Source organism: Lissotriton vulgaris, chromosome 3_1 (assembly GCF_964263255.1).
Source record: "Lissotriton vulgaris chromosome 3_1, aLisVul1.2, whole genome shotgun sequence".
Lineage (NCBI taxonomy): Eukaryota > Metazoa > Chordata > Amphibia > Caudata > Salamandridae > Lissotriton > Lissotriton vulgaris.
Window position 1 is genome coordinate 1845553202 of NC_141689.1, and position 20646 is coordinate 1845573847.

The following is a 20646-nucleotide window of genomic DNA, read 5'->3' on the forward strand; positions in this document are numbered from 1 at the left end:
TCTCCTACGGACAAAGGGAAAACACTTGGTAGAAGAAGCAAGTGCAGAGTGCTGGATAACATCACAAGAGGCCAAATTCTTGGTCACATCCAATCCAGTTACTCCGTACTTTTATACATCGAGACACACTTTCTTGTGAGCTTCGATGTTGAATCGCTTTACACATGCATACCACAAGCTGAAGCTCTACAGTCCGTGCGAGAACTCCTTGAAACAACTTCCCATGATAGTATAACACCTATTTATTTTATCATGGAACTTGCGAGGATCGCTATGACTGAAAAAGTTTTCAAATTTGAAGACTCTTTGTATCTGCAGACATCAGGAACTTCGATGGGCAGTAAATTTGCACCAAGTTTGGCGAATTTATATGTCCACCAGTTCAAAACCCATCATGTCCTAAACCACAACAATCCGTATTACCATCAGACGGTGTTGTGGAAGAGGTACATAGATGACGTGTTCGTGGTATGGCGGGGTGACAGTCAGTGCATACTCACCTTGAAATCGTGGCTGAATAACCAGAATCAAGTCCTCAGATTCACTGTGGAATACAGTAAAACAGAGCTTCCTTTTTTGGATCTGCTGGTGATTCCCAAAGGAGGACACCTTAAGAGCAGTCTGTATCGTAAACCAATGGCTCGTAATTCCCTACTCAGATTCAATAGCCATCATCCTCGTTCCCTCGGGGAGAATTTACCTATTGGTCAATTCCTCATGGTTCGAAGAAATTGTTCAGAGAGATCTGATTTTCAAGCACAAGCCAAAGATTTGTCCAATAAACATAAGCAACGACTCTATCCGAGCAATCTGATTAAAAAATCTTGCAAGAGGGCCTCTAACAATCATCGAGAGGCTTTACTTGCACCACCGGTGGTAAAACCTCCTCTTGATAGATTGGCTTGTGTCACTACTTTTAGTACCGCCTCAACTGCGGTCCAGAAAATCATCAGACAAAAGTGGTGTATTTTAAACACTGCAGGCAACAACATACCACTGCCACTTTTCTCTTTTATAAGAAGCTCTAATCTACGAGATGAACTTGTACACACAAGACCAACACACATTGCCAAGGACAACACTACCACATTGTGGAACCTCCCTCCTGTGCAGGGACATCATCCATGTCGTAACTGCTGCGTGTGCCCACAGACCAAGAAAACAGTATCAGTAGATATTGGCACACCACGTCCCTGGATGTTGAAAAGACACACAAACTGTAATAGTGAGAGAGTTATATACATAATCACCAGCCCTTGTGCCCTTCGGTATATAGGGATGACGACGAGAAAAGTAAAGTTGAGAATACAGGAACATAAAAGTACCATCAGATGTAACAAACAAGCGACTCGGATGACAAATCATTTTATCACAATGAAACATTCAGCTGACGATCTAGAATGGCTTATACTTGAGAATCCATTCATACCTCCACATGTGAGTGACATTTCCCATTTTTTGTTCACAAAAGAACAGAAATGGATTTTCAAACTTAAATGTGATACCGAGGGGTTAAATGATGATATACCTTGGATTCATCTTTAGGAACATCATGTAAAGGAGTCATCACTATCTAAATAAATCTCTTCCCCCATCTGGAGATCAGTAGATGCGGCAGTTACAGGCGATAGGAGAGCCTACACTGGTACAGACGGTTCTCCTCTAGCTGACGTCTGCTCCATAGAAGTATATATCTCTCGATGAGCACGAGTTTCTTGATAAGTTCCCCACCTATTAGTGGGTGTATACACCTGAACAGTTGGTTAAGTACTCACTGACAGATACCCTGTCCGCTTTTACAGCACAACATAATGTTTTTTTACATTATAATGGTTTCTTCTCCCTTCTTTATGAAACCAACAAACCCTTGGTACATTCGATTGCTTATACTGTAAAAAGGATGTTGTGCCACACTTCGTATGTAAATGAATCTAGCCTGATGTTCCACTGGAGCATTCTGAATTTTCCACAAAGGATTTACAGCTGGCTACACTAGGCTTGCTCTGAGCGCCGAAAGTGTGGCCAGGTCCCACAGATGTGCATCGGATGATACCATGTCTCTATGCATCTAGGGTCTACAAAACGCCATGTGTTTTCCGGTCTAACAATAAGCATCTGACCCTAGAGTCACCACTTGCAATCACACATTCTATACATTTAAGATCCGACTATGGCGCGTTCCGGATAGATTGTAGACCGATAAACTGAGCTAGGAACATTTCCGGTTTCCGGGCCCCGTTGAAACAACCAATCATTGTACTCTAATCGTGCATCATGAGTCTTCAACCATTTCCGGTTTCCTAGCCACGTTAAAATAACCAATCATTGCGCTCTAGCAGAAACTAGCAGAGCTTTCATACAGGTCCGCAGGGATTGAAGACGGAACAGCTGCGCAGTGTCTGCTCTAACGTGACACGCGTTATCGTTTCCTGTTTCCGGCTGAAGATTTGAACCTATCAGGAACACTTTAAGCAATATGCAATGCTTCCATTCTGGTCCGCTCGGGCCGTTTTAGCCCGAGGAAACAAGAGTTTTCACCACCTTCCCCTTGGCTCAGTTACAAGCCCGAGGTAACGACGGAAAGGTGAGTGTGAGGTCTGTCTCTTTGTGCTACTTTTGAAAATCCTTTGTCCTATTTAAACATTTCTTGTTGAATATGAGACATTCTGTGTGCCTCTTAAGAGTTCAATCCCTTTCCCTTAGGTTAGAGAAATACATGGGTCCAAGTTCTATGTCTATTTCTATTTCTTTGTTGGTACTATATGATACCCTGTTTTCCAATTCTAATTTTTTTTTTCTGAAACCTCCTTTACCGTTTGATTAACGCGTTCTGAAGAAGTCGATGGGGAGTCCGATATGCACATTCTTTTTGGACTCCTCACCTGATTAAAAATGATTTATAAAGATTAAAAATTAAAATACTAATAAAGCAATGGGTGTCTTTTCATGCAATGTTTGGCATACTGTCTGGTGTTTGAAAAATGCAGTTTGTTTTCAATCTAACAAAAGCGCTTGAAAACCTTATTACACCACATAGTTCTGCCATCATCAACATTGACACTATGTAACTCTGCCATTGATCACAACCCCCCTCCTGTTTTAAGTCGGTGTAGGAACACCCTTGCACTTTCAGGCAAGGTACTTACATGAAAAAAAAAATTCATGCATATCTGTATGTTTTTCATCCTGGCTTAGAGCGTGGCCTCAGTGTCCTGGGCGAGCGCCAGGCGAGGTGAGGTCTTCACCCCTTCAAATACGGGTGAGTGCAATATAAAATATGTTTAAGGACATTTACTTAAACACATCAGATGTTCTATAATATTGATATCTGTGTTGCTGTTTGTATTTTCTCTTGTGTTTTCCCTTTGTCCGTAGGAGATTTCATGTCATTACAATATGAGACTGCCTAAAAGTTAAGACATACTGGTAGGTCTACATATTCCTTTTTCTGTTATCATTCACTGTTGCAGTAGTGTACAGCATGGGTCCTGATGAAAGCCCGTAAGGGCTGAAACATGTCGACCATTTAATATCTATGTTGGATAGTAATTTTTTCATACTATCTTCACTCTGTTTTTAACAATGCCGTTGTGATGGTCACATCTAATAAAGTGCCTTTAGACATCACGACAGGTATTTTTATAAAACCACCCTTTTTTTCTTTGTTTCACTTGTTATAAACACTGCAACTTGTACCCCTAGCTCACTACTTCTACCCACTGGCTGTCAATCTAACTGGAGGATCCGTTACTAACACCTCTCAAAACATTCTAATTGAGGTGCCTAGCGGATACCAGTCTCCTTTTTAAAAAAACTCCAGATGAAGAAGTTCCGCCAATGGGTGGGCTGATGGGTACTTGTCTTTTCCTTTTCTTGTTCTCTCCTACGGTTTTCGCTCTTTTTTCTCTCTGTAGGTATTTCCCAACCAAGGGTGTTGGGAAAGGTTTGTGGTAGCCTAGATAGGTCCCTTTGTCATGGGAAGGGTTTAGGTACTCACGTCCTGTCTCCGCGAAGAAGGAGTGGGAATGGGCTGTGGCCCAAGGTGCACAAAACCCGGTCCCAGAACCTGGGTGGATCCAGGAGGGAACACCAGGTGGGGTGCCTAGGCTGTACAGGTAGGCCGTCCATTGAGGGAAAACCCCCTAGTGTCAGGAGAACGTGGAGTGTCTATAAACAGAGCTCAAGTGGCTCTGTAATCTGGTGGTGCCACTCCTGAGTGAAAGGCGTAAAAGGCCAGATGGAGGGGTAGGAGGGGGATGCGTTCCCCAGTGGGAGAACCAGTGGGTCCGGGGCCAGCCAGAAGGGCTGAGCCTCCTAGGAGTGACCATGGTGACACCACTTCTGTTCTGGGGATCCTTTGCGTACTGTCAGATGGACAGGGGTCAGGAGATCTGCACCAGGCGGACTGTCACACAACACATGAATCCTGTATTACCCTCAGGAGGGGCATGCGTACTCCCAAAGAAGTCCTGGTGCACCCGGCAGGTGCTCAGTCGCAAGGCTTAGTCCCTGGGTTGAGAGGCTAGGTTCAGGTCCAGCCTGACCTGGAGGGAGGGAGCAGTGTCCTGACTGGTTTATCTTCTAGGAGTACCACTCCAGGTGGGAGGATGCAGAACTCTGGAAGGAGGTACAGAGGGAATAAATCCTCGCCTCTGACCCCATTTCAACCCTAGGGCTTAGATTCTAAGGTGGTGGATTAGTTGCAGTGTCAAGGCCCTGAACTGGTGGAAGAATTGTGAAGGAGGTCTGGTTCCAGCGTCCTGACAGCTTTTCGTTCTGAGGGTGCTTCTCCTGAGAGGAGAGTGCGGAACCCCAGAAGGAGAGGGAAGGGGAGGAGAGCCTCGCCTGAGACCTCTGGTCAGCCTGAGGGTACGGACCCAGGCTTGGAGGACCAGGTTGAGGGTGTCCCCTATGACCTTGGGGAATAAGTGACTGCTAACGGTGCCCCTACCAGTTTGTCTTCTGGGGTTGCCGCACCAGGTCAGAGGGTACAGAGCCCCAGGAAGGAGGACTGGGTGTGGGAAAGCCCACCCAGTTTCTTGTTCAGCCTCAGGATACAGACTCTGGACTGTACCAGTTGTAGGATAGCCCCCTGAACTGGTGAGTGAATTGTGCAGGACACCTGCCACGGGTGCCCTAACAATACTGGAAGTGGGGACCTCCCCAGGTGGGAGGATACAGAGCCCCAGGGAGATGGAGAGGAGCCCATCCCTGCTTCCTGTCCAGCCGCAGGGTACAGACCCTGGGCTGGTGGGCCAGTGTCAGGATGCCATACCTGACTTGGCAGGGAGGGAGAGTAGAGAAAGGGTGCCAGGCACCTGGGGCTACCACCCCCACTCTCTGACACCACAACAGATGGAGTGGTCTGAAAGGCATGAGCCTGGCTCTCATCATTGACAGTTGTCAGTGGCCACTGGGGCTGGCTGTCCAGAGGGACAGAGTTGCCCCTGGGAGGGGGAAAGCAGTCGGCCCCCGGGGCGGACTGGGCCACACCCTTGTGTTGGCCATGTGGGCACTGTCTGCCTGTTGGGACACATCTGTGAACAAAGTAAGTTTAGCTGCTGCACAGATGGGGTCTACAGGTGAGGAGAAGGGTTCCCCATGTGTCAGCTTAGTGGGCCCTGAGAGTATGGATAGAGGGATCCAACTAGGTTCAGGAAGGCGTAGAACGGGAAGAAAACCCTGCTGTTGCGGGCCAGGTCCATGTTCTATCTCCCCAAGCAGGGAAGTCCATTGAGGTATGGATTGGTCTAGCCTGGCCTTAGGCTGGAAGGGGGTTGTTTTGGAAATGGCCCTTTTTGCAGGGTTATCCCAAACTTTTTGCTTCTTCCTCCTATGTTTTCCTGACCTGTTTGTGTTGGTTTTAGGACTCTGGGCACTTAACCACTGCTAATCAGTTCTAAAGTGCATATTCTCTCTGTGTAAATTGTGTTATGGATTGTTGTTTCCATGATTGCGTACTTGGGATGACAGATGGCTAGGAAGCACGGTTGGCTCGTGATAGTCTAGGTAGGTCAGGAAGGGCTAAATAGACCTGGGCTGCGATAGGGGAAGAGGGAGGAGTTTTCCTTGCACCTCAAAGTCCTGGTCTGCCTCTGACAATGCCGTCTCCACCCCCCTGCCGGCAAATCACACCAGAGAAGGCAGAACTGGTTCTGGCTGGGTACAGACACCCTCTGCCTAGAGGATAAAAGGAGTTTTGGATATAAATACTGAAGCCTAGACCCCTGAACTTTAGAACTCTTTTGGATCAAGAGGACTGCCAAGAAGAAGAGCTGGAGAAGCTGTGAGGAGGGACTACCACTTTGCTGTGTACTTTGCTGTGTTGACCTACAGTGGCTGCTCCTGTGTTGGGCAGTGAAAGGACTGGACTGAACTTTCTGCAATCTACTTTTGTGAGTTTCTACAAAGGCTTGAGGTAGAGCTTGCCCCCTGTTCAAGGACTCTTAGGAGCAGCAAAGACTTCAAGCTCTTCTGTCCTCAGCACTGGGGACTGTGTTTTGTGCTGCGACAGAAGAAAATCAACTCGACGACGTCTACGACGCCGCTGCTGGCTCCGTGTCCTGAAGGCACCGCAGAGGGCACCGCAGCAACACCGCACCACAACCCTGGTCTCAGTGACGCCGCCTGCTGACGCCGCCACCGAGCCGCTGCTCGAACCGCAACCTGTGGGCACTGCACTCCGCAACACCTCGCTTCACGCTGAAGCCTGGGCACCGCAGAGAGCACCACCACAATGCCGCACAGTGACCCTGGTCTCACTGACGATGCCTGCTGATGCCGCCACCGAGCCATTGCTCGCACCACGACCTGTGGTCACTGCACTCCGCAACTCCTTGCTTCACGACAACGCCTTGGCCTCCCTGACGCCGCTGCTCCAAGCCAAAATCTATGCCGCTGCTTGCACTGTGGTTCGAGGGCACCGTTCGTAAAGTTACGCGACGCACCTCGCTCATCCCGTACCACAGCCTTGGCCTACCAACACCGGCACCATCGACTCCGGTTCGTCAGTCGAAGACAGCGCTTCAGCAATGAGGACGCCGCTGCTTGCACTGTGACCTGCCAATACCATGACAAGCACTGCCTCCACCTCGCACCATGACCCTGGTCTCACCGACGACGCCATCTGATGCCGCCACCGAGCCGCTGCTTGCGCCGTGACCTGAGGGCACCGCACGCCGCACCGCTGCACTTCCCACCGCAGCACCCGACGCCTGCCGATGCCAGTGCTCCTGATCCCAACAGGAAGGAGCTTGACTTGCAACGTGATTGACTTCAAGGGCCTCGGAACCCTGCATCTCTAACATGTACTGTTTGCGGGTCTTCCCAACTCTGTAGCTGTTTTACGACACTGCTACCAGCCTGAATTGTTGGATTTGTTTACGACACCATAATAGCCCTGGATGGAGCTATTGACATCAAGGAACTGTCTTTAAAGTATATTTTGATAAGTGAATATTTTGAAATTCTGTATGGTGTATTTTTATCCTTTTTGGTCTTATCTTAAGTATATAAAAATATTGGATACTTTTCTAAACAGGTGTGGTGTTCTACTGTGGTGCTTACAATGTATTACTGTTGGTTTTGAGCAGAGGCTATACACACTACCTCTAAGATAAGCCTGACTGCTCATGCCAAGCTACCAAGGGGATGAGCAGGGGTTATTTTAGGAGTGTAACTTCCTTATCCTGACTAGAGTGGTTATTTCTGCCTGGCCTTGGCACAAGCCCCTGCCTGCTAAAAATCCAATTTCTAACAGGTGTTCTGTGTTCTTTCACCATTTTCAAAAGAGTGAGAATATGCATGTTCTATAGACCTAGTTGGCTGGAGTGACCGGGAGCTCTCTGACGGCCGCGACTGCCATTTTGTCTACATTTCGCGCATCTGACGCGCTGCCGATCCTGAAGCCTGCTGCCTCCGTGGGATGGTCTATGCCTGCAATTATGCTCGTGGTGAGCTAATTTCACTCTCCTTTTCCTTCCACTGCCCTTGATTTGTCTACATTGGCTCCCACAAGCTTTTTCACAAACATTGCTATTTTGGCGGCCATTTTGTAGGTATTGAGCCTGCTCCTCACATAGCTCTTCCACGAACAGAATCTATGTCTCCTCATTGACAGGCCTGTCACACCTCTTCAGTTCTTTCATTGTTTTGGCATTAATTTACCTCTTCAATTTTCTGCGCCAACTGCGCATTTGCTTTAATGGACATTTTCCTTAGGTATTTTTCGCCTAACTGAGTACTGCACTTCTGACATAATATGGCCCTGCGCTTTATCTTTTTTCTTTTTTTTCCACATAATGGTCTTTTGACCCAGGATTTTGAACTTGCTTTTGTGACTGTTTTTGGCATATGGACTCTACTGTTTGCATTTATGGCGTGCTGCCTCCAGGCTGTTTGATTTTTCCTTCCCTTCCTACTCAGTGGTGGCTCCCATCGTATGGAGAAAGGTACCATTGACCGTGTTTCCAAGACTCCACGACGTGTCTTCATCAAGAACTCGAAAGTCTTCTCTGCATTTGCACGCTTGGAAGCCTCTCAGGAAATTGCTGCCCAAATGTCGCAGTCTGGTGCAGAACGCCCTATCCAACCTCCAAGAAAGACTACAACAAAGCGTCTTAAAAAGGATCCTCCAACACCGACGGGCTCTACCTCAGATGGAGTTACTGTTGGAGGAAATACGTGCTCTCCGACCTTTCATGGAGGAAACTAATTCCAAGCTGCAGATCCTAACAGATAATTGGACACAGATGGATTCAAGAGTGACGACTGTGGAACGCACCATCTCTTCCCTCCAGGAATCATCCTCCAAGGTGACGCACATGCAGTCGCAGATCTCCTCTCTTCAGAAACAAGTTGAGGAACTTGAAAATCGTAATCGGCGCAACAACCTTCGAATCTATGGCCTGGCGGAGAATTGTGAGGGGAATGACCCTGTTGCTTTCTTCAAATCTTTCCTGCCTAAGCTTCTACACCTACCTGAAGGTACCGCGCTCAATATTCAGCAAGCGCACAGGCTTGGTTGTATATCTTCCTTTGCTTCTGCTTTCCCAAAACCAAGAGGTGTCATCATGTACTTTCTGGAATACACCGATCTTCTTAAGGTCCTCTCAGCAGCCCGTGCTTCTCCTCGCCTCACGTGGTCTGGATCTACTCTCTTCTTCGCGCAGGATTATGCCAAAGCTACAGCCAGTCGTCGCAAAGCTTTCCTGGATATGCGACCGGAGCTTCGCTCTATTGGCGCTAGATATGGCCTTTTTCATCCTTGTCTTTTCAGAGTCACCTATAATAACAAAACGATGACCTACGAGGATCCTGTTCGTCTCCGGTGCTTTCTGAACACATGTCAAATGCCGGATATGGATCTCTCCAGCTCTTCATCAGCTTTTCCTCCTTGACTCTTATAATTTGTCGTGGATTAATGCATTAGCACACTCAGTGCTGTCGTCATCTTTGTTCGTGTTTGTTTTTGCTGATATACCCCTTATATATGCAACCCTTCTCGCTTTTATCTGATCCTACATGGTTCCATGTGTTGTTCTTCCCTTCTTACATTTCTGTATCATGTTTTGTTCTTATTACAGCATTTCCCATTGTCTTCTTTTCCTCATGTTATTTCTAATACTCTCTCTTCTCCCCTACAGGTTTTACAGTTCACTGTATGTCTCCCCTTCGGTTTGACGGTTCGCCTGCATTGGTTGTTCTGCCTCCTCCAGTTGGCGCTCCCCCCTCAACTTTTTCTCCTCGTCCCTTCTCCCTTTTGACCATCCTTCCCTGGTTTCATCCTCCGTAAGTATGTTTCCCCTCCTCCCCTCGTGGTTTGGTACTTCCCTCATATACTTAACCTTGGTCCTTTACCTGGTTCTCCTATGTTTCAAGGTGTCTTTTTTTTCTTGTCATCATCAATTGTCTTCTTTTTTCCTCTATCATATATATTCTGTCATCACTTATATTTTTCTACTGTATCTTCTCACTCAATTGACTTTCATCATTACTATTTTTCTTCTTTATATGCATTCTATGTTTATGCTTTCTCCTTTTCTTTTTCTCTATCCTCTTCTCATCCTTTCTTCTGATTGCTGCTTTTTACTCATCCTTGGCCTAGTTCTTTGATCTCTTACTCTCTTTTTATTTATTCTTTCTTACATCCTCAATATTCTTTCTGCTGCATTTTTTGCTCTCTCTTCTCATCAGCTCTAAAATGTATATCTTGTCCCCTCTTTTTAATTCTCTAACATTCTTTAATCTTTTTTGCTATCTTTCTTTGCTGGACTCTTCTTTTGCTTCATTTCCTATTGATAATTTCTCTTTACCTCCTTTGACATGTCGTTGAAAATAGTTACTTGGAATGTTAAGGGCATAAATTCTCCCATCAAACGGCAGAGAATTTTATCGCATTTGGCTCGTTTAAATGTTGATGTTGCTTTTTTGCAAGAAACTCATTTATCTGCGGAAGAATCTGTTAAACTAAAGAGATGTTGGGTGGGTGATGTTTATTATTCTCAGGGGGATGGTAAACATAATGGAGTAGCTATTTTATTTCACAAGAATTTATCACATTTGTTGCTCGCCCAGGAATCAGACGATGATGGTCGTTGGGCATACGTCAAATTATCAGTTAAGAATGTTCCAATTTCACTTTTGAATATCTATGCCCCTACTACTGGTGACCCCACTTTTTGGCATACTTTTTCTCATCATAGTACCAGATTTATTGATGATAATTTTATCCTAGCAGGAGATTGCAATCAGCCTCTTGACCCATTTTTGGACAGACACTCTAAAGCTCACTTTATTCCTAACAAATCCTGCAAACTTTTCTCCCAGGCTATTTCTCAACACAAGCTCACTGATGCCTGGCGATTGTGCAACCCAGACACGCGAGAATTCACCTTTTACTCTCCCTGTCACCATTCCCAATCCCGAATTGATTATATTTTTGTTTCCCACAATATTGCCCAAACACTTACTCATGCAGAGATTGGTCCGATTCTACTTTCGGATCATGCCCTCACCTTGGTTCAGCTTGACATTATTCCTAAATCAGTTGGACCCAAGCGTTGGCGCTTCAATAACGCTCCTCTTCTAGATCCTAAGTTCACCGCTTCTTTCACTGCTTTTTCAGATGAATTTTTCCTGATTAATGATACTCCATCCATTCCCAAACACACCATCTGGGATGCCTTTAAGGCTGCAGCAAGAGATCTCATAATTGGCTTTGTGGCACAGAAGCGGAAACTGCTCGTAAATTCACAATGGATCTTCTCCTTGATATTAAGAAATTGGAGCATTCTTACTTCACTTCCCGTTCGCAAGACAGCTTAACAGCCCTGGTTAATGCTAAAATGAAATTTAACAAGAAGTCTACAGAAGATGCGTCTTTATATTTACTGAAATCAAGTGCAAAGTTTTATGGAGGCAAAAATAAGGCTGGGAAAATTTTAGCTAATTACTTGAAAGTAAAGCATAACAAATTAAATATTGAATCAATTTATGACACACACTCTGTTCTTAAGCATAAAGATGCAGATATCCTTGCCGAATTTTCTGCCTTTTACAATACCTTATACAATCCCGAAACCCAGCCCTCCTCTCAGTCTCTGGATCGTTTCTTTTCCACCATACAAAAACCGTCTCATTTTCCCCTCGATCTCTCTCACCTGGAGCTTAGCATTTCCCAACAAGAATTACTCACAGCACTTAAAAGCCTCCAAAAGGATAAGGCCCCTGGCCCGGATGGTTTCACTGTTGAATTTTTCCTCCATTTCTCGAAGCTTTTCATTCCAAAATTGCACTCCCTTATTGATGCTTTCCTTACCTTAGGTGCCTCCTCAGGTTCCTTCTCTGACGCACACATCTGTCTGATACCCAAGGAGGGGAAAGACCCTCAATACTGTAAAAATTATAGACCAATTTCTTTGGTTAACATTGATTACAAAATCTTTGCAAAGTCTCTTGCGGCACGTCTTGACCTTCTTCTCCCTGATCTCTTGGGTGAGGAACAGTCAGGTTTCGTCAAGGGTCGTTTCATTACTGACAACACCAGACTGTTATTTAATGTTTTAACTCAATCTCGTCACTCACATCAGTCTCTCGCAGCTATCGCCCTGGACGCTGAGAAAGCGTTCGATAGGGTTGAATGGACTTATCTATTCCATACACTCCAATGGTTTGGCTTTGGTCCTAAATTTATCTCCTTGATTTCCTTACTTTATTCAAACCCGCGTGCAGCAGTCTGTGCCAATGGTCAAATCTCTTCCTTTTTTGACCTGAAAAGAGGTGTCCATCAAGGGTGCCCCTTATCTCCTTTTCTATTTAATTTAGCTTTAGAACCCTTCCTCTCCAAACTTCGCCAAAATCCTAAGATACAGGGCTTTCAAATTTCAAGCTCCCATGTTAAGTTGGCTGCCTATGCGGATGACATCCTTCTTTTTATTTCTAATCCCTCTGATTCAATTCCCGCTTTCCTTGCTGAAGTACATGACTATTCTCAAATATCGGGTTATAAACTTAATAATGATAAATGTGAGATCCTGCCCCTGACAAAATTTACATTTAAACCTGACTTTGCTACCTCACGCTGTACATGGAAATCCTCCCATATTAAATACCTTGGCCTACATATTACATCTTCCATCCCAGAGACTGTCTCCCTCTGTTTAGCCAAATGCACTCAAAAATTAGTGGACTTAACTTCCAAGTGGCACCCCCTTTATTTATCCTGGTGGGGACGTCTTGATACTATTAAAATGATGTTATTCCCCATAGTCCTCTATACCATTTCCAATATTCCAGTGTCCATTCCCTCAAAATGTTTTTAAAAGATCAACTCCATTTTAACATCCTTTCTTTGGAATAAGAAAAAATCCAGAATGTCCCTTGCTCGACTAATTCGGCCTAAAGCAGAGGGCGGAGTTAATTTCCCAGATTTTCCTGCTAATCATAGGGCGTTTCAGTTAAGACAAGCTTCCTTCTGGCTGCAGGATCCCAGTGGTCGATGTCCTCTCTGGACTAAATTCGAACGTCTGCTTCTTTCCCCCTTCTCTTTTTCTGAATATCTCTCCTTCTCACGCAAACCCTCCTCCATATCTACTCCCATTCACAAATTTACTACTAAACTGCTCCTCTCTTCCTCCCACCCTTCTCCCCCAACGCTTGCTGATTTTGTCTCTTCTACTATTTGGCATAATACCACCCTCCTTATTCGCAACAAACCCTTCTTTTGGAAGACGTGGCACCACAAGGGGTTGCTATGGGTCTCCCAACTCTTTTCTCAATCCTCTTTCTTACCTTTTGCTACTCTCCGTTCCCTCTATGGCTTACCTGCCTCCTTCTCCCGTAACTACCACCTGCTTAGAGAAGCTGTTATGGCAGTCTACATCCGACTGTCTCAGCTGCCCTCCTCTCCCATTACTCCTAATTCCACCACTTTATTTCATTCTTTCCTACGCACCACTCCTAAGGCCTCTTCCATTTATGCATATCTTCACGCCACTGATTCTATTAGGCCTAAATCCAAAGTGAAGGAATGCTGGGAGCAGGATCTTTCCACCTCTTGGCCAATTTCAGTATGGGATAAGATATGGAACAAAATCCGCAAATCATCGAGAGCAGCCACTTTGACGCAGTCCTTGTTTTTCATTTATAACAGACTTCTCTATACACCCTCTGACCTTCATAAACGCTTTCCAAATACCTCCCATACATGCTGGTCTTGTTCGTCCTCGCAAGCAACACTGTTTCAAATGTTATTCTTATGTACCTTTGTTCATGACTTTTGGCTACAGGTTTGGGCCCAAATTAATGTCATTAATCATACATGTATTCCTTTTTCTAATGTTAACATTTTCTTAGGAAGCCTTTCCCCCTGTTGGGACAATGTTGAACTGAAACCTCAAATTATTGACTTGTTGTTGGCCGCTGCTTTCCAGCAGATAACAGTAAACTGGAAAGATTTTTCCAAAATTTCTTTTAAGGCGTGGTGGTTTAATGTTTGCCACAATCATAGACTCGATACTGCCTTTGTTTTCCCGACTAGCATGGCCACAAAACGTATGGACCTATGGTTTCCTATCACGCTTTATTTGGACACTTGTGCTGCTCGCAAGTCTAATCTACTGCCTTCGCAACGAGAAGTCCTTAAGCCTCCTTAATTGCTCAATGCATTCCATTTTTCTTTTCTCCATTGTTTTGCTTTTCAAAATCTTTCAGGTACTTTTATATTTCTATGATTAATGTTTATTATTATTTTTTCTCTCTTTTATCTTTTATTCTTCATGTCCAGATGTTGCTTTTGTCATTACTTGCAATTTTATGCTTGCTTTATTTATCATAGTTTTTTAATGCTTTATACTTTTACTATACTTTGTATTGACACTTTGTTGTTTCCTTTTTAATATCAAATAAACATTTTCTTGAACATAAAAAAAAATATTAGTCATGAGAGAGGTCCCCAATTGCCTGAATTAGAGATCCAGATTCTGTAAAGTCAGAAACTTATATTAATCTGGTGCTTTGAAGTGAGATGTGGGTCCTGTGATCACAGGTTGCACCTCCAGGATTAGGCACAAAACAGCAGTCAGGGTACTACACAGACTGAAGCACTAACTGTTTGGATGAATGGCTAATAGTATCTGGGGGACTTTTAGTACCTTATACGTCACTATGATTGAGCCATATGAAGTTTCTAATCATTGAGCTTGGAAACCTTCCAAAATGTGACAGTTAAGGTGATCAGATCATGGAAAACAGACCAAGTCAAATTGTGACATGAGGAGTTGTATTCTTTGCAATTGTATCTAAACCTCTTGAAAGTTAAGCTAAAATGGTACATTGTTTTGATGGCAACCTAGGAATTCGGATAGTAGGCTGTATTTTCAATGCACATCTGAATGATTAGGACAGTGACCCAATGCGGATTAACTTGCAAGACCTCATTACAGAAAGGGAACTCCCCTCCGAAATGGCAGGTAGTAACTTGATCCTCTGAGCTGCAAAGCTCTGGCGGAGAGGCATTATACAAAGCTGTGTCCTCTCTTTCAGAACATACAAATAAGCAATGGTGCTCATGGGTACAGTGGCGGCCGGCACAGGTAGGAACGGTAAGGTGGTGGGGTGATGTGGGGGCGGGGCAGGGTGGGGAGAAAGTCAGCGAACGACGGGATAGATAAAATTAAATAAAAAATTTAATAAAACCACATACATTGCACTCACCACATCACTGAGTTAGCGCTGCGGTGAGCGCAAGGTAAGTGGTTTTTATTTAGCTGTTTATTTAATTTTACCTATCCCGTTGCCTGTCAACTTCCCCCACCCCACTTCATCCTGCCCCTGCTCAACCAATCTTTCCTGTGCCAGCCACCACTTTATCTGTATCATTTCACATACAGTTACTAATGTATAGTGCTAATAGCCCCCAGCAATGAATACTATAATCAATTAATCAAAAATCAGACCAACATGTTCTTGATATTCAGTTTTATCATATTTGTTCATAATACTTACTAACATTTTCTTGCAATTTATAAAGCAATAAAAAGACAGAAAAAATGTGTCCCTGGTAAATCTGAAGGAACATCAACATAAAGGATCAAGTAATACACCTGCGTGCTTCAAACAAACAACACATATTATCAAAAGTTCATTAGCCCTTTCTAGGCCATTGCATAACTTATGCCTGTTTGTATTATGAAGTTGAAGATGTTTTGACCCGAGGGAGAAACCGGGTCTGATAAGTACAGAGAAAATGAAGTGAACATCTGAGAAAACTCAGGGAATCCAGGGGCATATCGTCAAGGCAATTATCCCCGCTTTAGCGGCTGATTTTTGCCGTAAAGCGGCGATAATCCTAACGTGGTATTAACAAGGACATGCTAACAGGCATTAGCGTGTGTTACTTTGTGTCATCGCACATTTCACAAATCCTTGCATCTCATCACTAATGAGATGCAAGGTAGGTGTTCCTGACATTCACTACATGGCAAAACATCAATATTGCGGCTTCGCGCTATCAACAAGGATGCCCCATACCCATGTTGCAAATATGAAAGTCGCGGAAGAACCCAATTAACGATGGTTTCTAATGCCATGTTAATTTCTGACTAGGCCATATTGCCCTAAGGGGGTGGATTGTCATGCTAAATCCACCATGCCTTATCATCAACGAATTCCCTATCGCTGATATTTTATAGCGGGATTACCAGCTATATTGCAGCATTTCGCCGCTATTGCAGGATATTTTATCGCTTTGGAGATAGTCATTGATGATAATGCGCTATCACAGTGATAATATCCAGAGATAGCCGGCGATAACTTTAATTGCGCTAAACGCCCTTAGCGATAATTATCGCGGGGCCTTGTAGATATGCCCCTCAATGAGTTTGAATTAGAGAGGTCTAAATTTCGACTTTAGGAGTAACAGAAGGGAGTAGTGATTACTACCTTATGTTAAAAGCATGCACTGCCCAGGAATAGTGAAGGAAGCCCACCGGTAGCCATAGAGAAGGATAGTATCACTGTGGTAATGTGAAAATAAATGATTTACTGTGGTGCGGGATTCAGGCCTGCAGAGGGTAGCATAGTATAAGGCATGATTATCGTGCCTGTTGCAGGAGAAATAGCAAGGCCGAAATGAAGTATTACACTTATTCCTAGTGAATTGTGTGGAATGCTATCAACAACGCGAAATCCAATGCTGACAAGACGCTCTCACAATTACGACTGGCAGCAGAAAAATCACTCTGGCTTGGCCACCAAACCTGATACAGCCCGCCATATCCAGGAAGTGCGGTATGTACAGTCAGTGTCATATGGAAGCGCTCACACAAGCTCGAAATCCACAATGAAGGCGAAGCTCGGAATACGGTATGCTTTCCAACCCTTGTAGAGGGAGAAGGAAGAGAGCCAGTCCCTGTAATAGTGTGAAGTAGTGTGGCTCACTGGTTAGAGGCGGCAGACCCGAGAGCAGAGGACGGCCCGGGACCAGGGTTCGATTGCCGGCGCGGCAGGTTTCTGGACCAGGGTCAGCGGACTCGATAATTCTCTCGCCTCGGTGCCCACTCTGATCAGCGATCACACTCGGCAACTCTGGGCATTAGCTTGCCTCATCTTCACTAACGGCCCCACCAGACCGCCGGGGATGCCTGGTCTCACCCTGGAGATACCCATTAAGGGACCATCTCTCAGGGAAGCCAGGAAGGGTTTCGCAGCCGTCGAAGCGCCTTGGGACCCTACGGGTAAGTAGTGTGCTATATAAATGCCAATACATTTACATTTACATAGAGAGGCTGAAAAAGAATATCTCAACAAAAACAGAATGACTTCAATGAAGAAAAGATTAAGGAGGAAAACCAAAGAATAAAAATGTAAAATACAGAAATAGTGAGTATGAGCAGAATGAGGAAGCTGGGGCAGGACCCACCCAGGAATAAAGAGGTCCAGAAATTCATAATGAAGGAGAAATTAGTGCACAATTGTAAAATGTTGAAACATAATCAGAATGACCAGGTGGGAAGACTTACCTCAATATTCATGTCAACAAATAAGAGAATGTATTCCTCTCATGGCATAGAATATATATATATATATATATATATATATATATATATATATATATATATATATATATATATATATATATATATATATATATATATATATATATACCTACTGGCGGTCGCCAGTAGGTATATATAGTTAGGATTTTTTCCCTATGGGATTTTTGAAAATTCTATGTCTAATAACTTTGGCGTTTGTGGACGGAATTGGCTGAAATTTTCAGGAAAATGGCACATTTTGTTTCTGAGCAGCCCCTGAAAATTTGGGGGGGTCGTCAAGGGGGGGCCGAGAAAAAAGGGGGGTCCCAAAACGCGTTTTTCCCATTCATTTTTCCATAGGGCAGTTGGCCTCACTTTTAGCCCGAATGGCTGAATGGATTTGCACGAAACTTGGCAAAATTGTAGGGACTGTTAGCCCGATGTGCCTTTGCTAGGTCTCAATATATGTGCTTCAGTGGATTTTGAGAAATTAATGTTCAAAAAAAGATATATATCTGTAACAGCGCTCCGGGTAGCGCTCCGGTTCGCGTACTTTTCGCGTAACGGAACTTTGCGATGCGAAGCTGATTGGCTCTCCGGTGTCTGTCAACATTCTAAACAGTCCGGAGCGGCCGCCATCTTGTCTCTCGGTAGGATCGAGAGACAAGAGGAGGCCAAAACAAAGGGGGAAATTACCATAAGGGGGCATAGTAGATCCTCGTTGACCCCCTAGGTTTTATGTGGAGGTTTTGAAAGGGCCCAGTAGGGCAAAAAAAATAATTTTTTTTTTTTTGCGTGGGGAGCGCCCAGTCCGCGAACCGGAAAGTGTTCTGGGCAGCGTACTATAAGGAAAAAAGAATGATAGACTTTTCAAATACTGTATGTTAATTGTTTGTTGTTTTTGTTGATTATTTTTTAATTTCTTTATTTTTTAAGCATTTTTTTGGCTGCTCTCGTGCAGGACAATTTTAAATTCAACTTTCTGTTCGCCTTCCATTTTGCCTGAAATTTGGATAAAAAAAAATATATATTAGTAGAGATAGGGCACTGTTGGGATTAATTTTAGATAGGCAGTTTTTATCAGTGAATTTATCTTTTGGCAGTGTATAGTATCAGAGTGGAAGTAGGAATATAAAAAAGTGTCTGTGATTTAACCAAGAGAAGCCTAACTCCATCCATAACTATAACAGAGAAGTCGATCTAAATCTATAACTACTACAGAGGGCTATCAGAAATAGTTTACCATATTAACTTATAGTGCACAATATACTTCAGTTTTAAAAATAACAACTTACCTTTACAAACAAGTTGAAGTGTTTAGTGATAATTCAATTGTAATGTACAACAAGAAGTAGCAGTCAAAATGGCTGTGTTTCCTTCTCTTCCTTTATATATATTCAGGTATATAACCAATCAAATGTCAGGTAATACAAGTAGAAAATGAAAGTAACATTTTCATTGGTTGTCAATTCCAACACTTCAGATGTGTTTTGTGAAGTAATTTACCTCACGGTATTTAGAGAGGTCTACAGGCTAAATGGCTAAATGGAATTTCAATCAAATTTGTGAAAATGAAAGGGATTGTCATGTAGTATGAGCTAAACTATATTTGGTGAGAGTTTCTCCAGTCGTTTTTCTGTGAATTACTTTCCCACCTTTTTTATTGGACCGCTTCCCGGTATGCGTCCCGGTCCGCGAACCAGCAGCGTTACGGGAGTCCACCATTTTGTGTTTCGGTCGAATCAAGATACAAGATGGAGGGCAAATAATGTTCAGAATGGGTAGAAGGGGGCACGGTAGATGTATCTTGACCCCCTAGGTTTTCTGAGGGTGGCTGAGGAGGACCATATGTGCTGGAAAAAAACATTTTTTTTAGAAACTTTGCACGGTTAGCTTCCGGTTCGCGTACCGGGTAGCGCTCTGGGAGCGTAGTTTGTTGAAAATTAGAGAAAAAAGTTAGAGAAAAATAATAATTGTGAGTGATCAGATGTAGGGTAGCTCTGAGAAGAGCTTTTGGGTTTATGGTACATTTAGGTACTTATAAGTAGGTACCAATGCACAGTCTTAAATTCAAAATGAAAATTCTGTTGCCCTCATCTGAGAAGTGAACTCCATCTCCTCTGTAGATATCTTGCATGTAGTAACGCAAGTTATTGTTGTACATGGAGCCCATTCCATGGTCTCTCATGTAAGCTGAAACAGATTTGTTTACATGCTTCCTCGACTTCTCAATTTGTGGACAAAATTGGTTGGACCACCTCCATTTCTGTCTTTGGCATATATTGAAATATACCAAGGCAGTTTGAGGAAAAAGTGCCATTAATTGCTCAAAGGTGTCCTTTAAAAGCATTTCCAGACCTACCCCAGTCAAAGTGCCCAAATCATTACCTCCACAGTGCACAATTAACAGGTCAGGTTTTGGCAAATGCATAAAGGTTTTCACCAATGGTATCAATTTGTGACATTTTAATCCTCTTTGGCCCAACCACTTAATTTCCACATCTTGTAAATTGAGGTTAGGTAAATTTCTGTTCTCAGCATACCTTTGAGCCCAGTAGATGTAACTATGTCCAACAATCCAGACATTAAACATGGTGGGAGAAGGTTGTGCTGCAGTCAGATGAAGTGTGGAAATGAAAGGGCAGTTGAAACAGTAGGAGTTTGTAAAGAAAAAAAACTGTGGATTTCCAGTGCTAATGATTCATTAGCAGTGATTGGTGCATTTCCATTTCTGAAAACAGAAAGTTAGGGTGCATGGATGTGTTCTTTGAAAGATGTAATTTTAATGGTCAAGGAAAAAACATTTAGTGAAAGATTGCACTGGATACGCAGGTGCACTGAGAGTTCAGAGTTCAATTGAAACATTGTTGTGTGAACTTGCAAACATGAGAGGTTTTTCAGGAGGTGGTTGCTAAGCAGAAAAGGCAGAGAGGGCAGAGGGGGGAAGGGTTTTGATTAGAAAAAAGTGAGGGAAGAGTTTTGATTGGCTAATAAGAGAGATATGTGTAATGAATATCAGCATTTCTGTGCTTTCTATAGCTGCAGCCTCTGGAATGCATCCTCTTTGTTCTGCTGAAGACAATTTGGTGTATTTTTGAGACTGTTTTGAAAC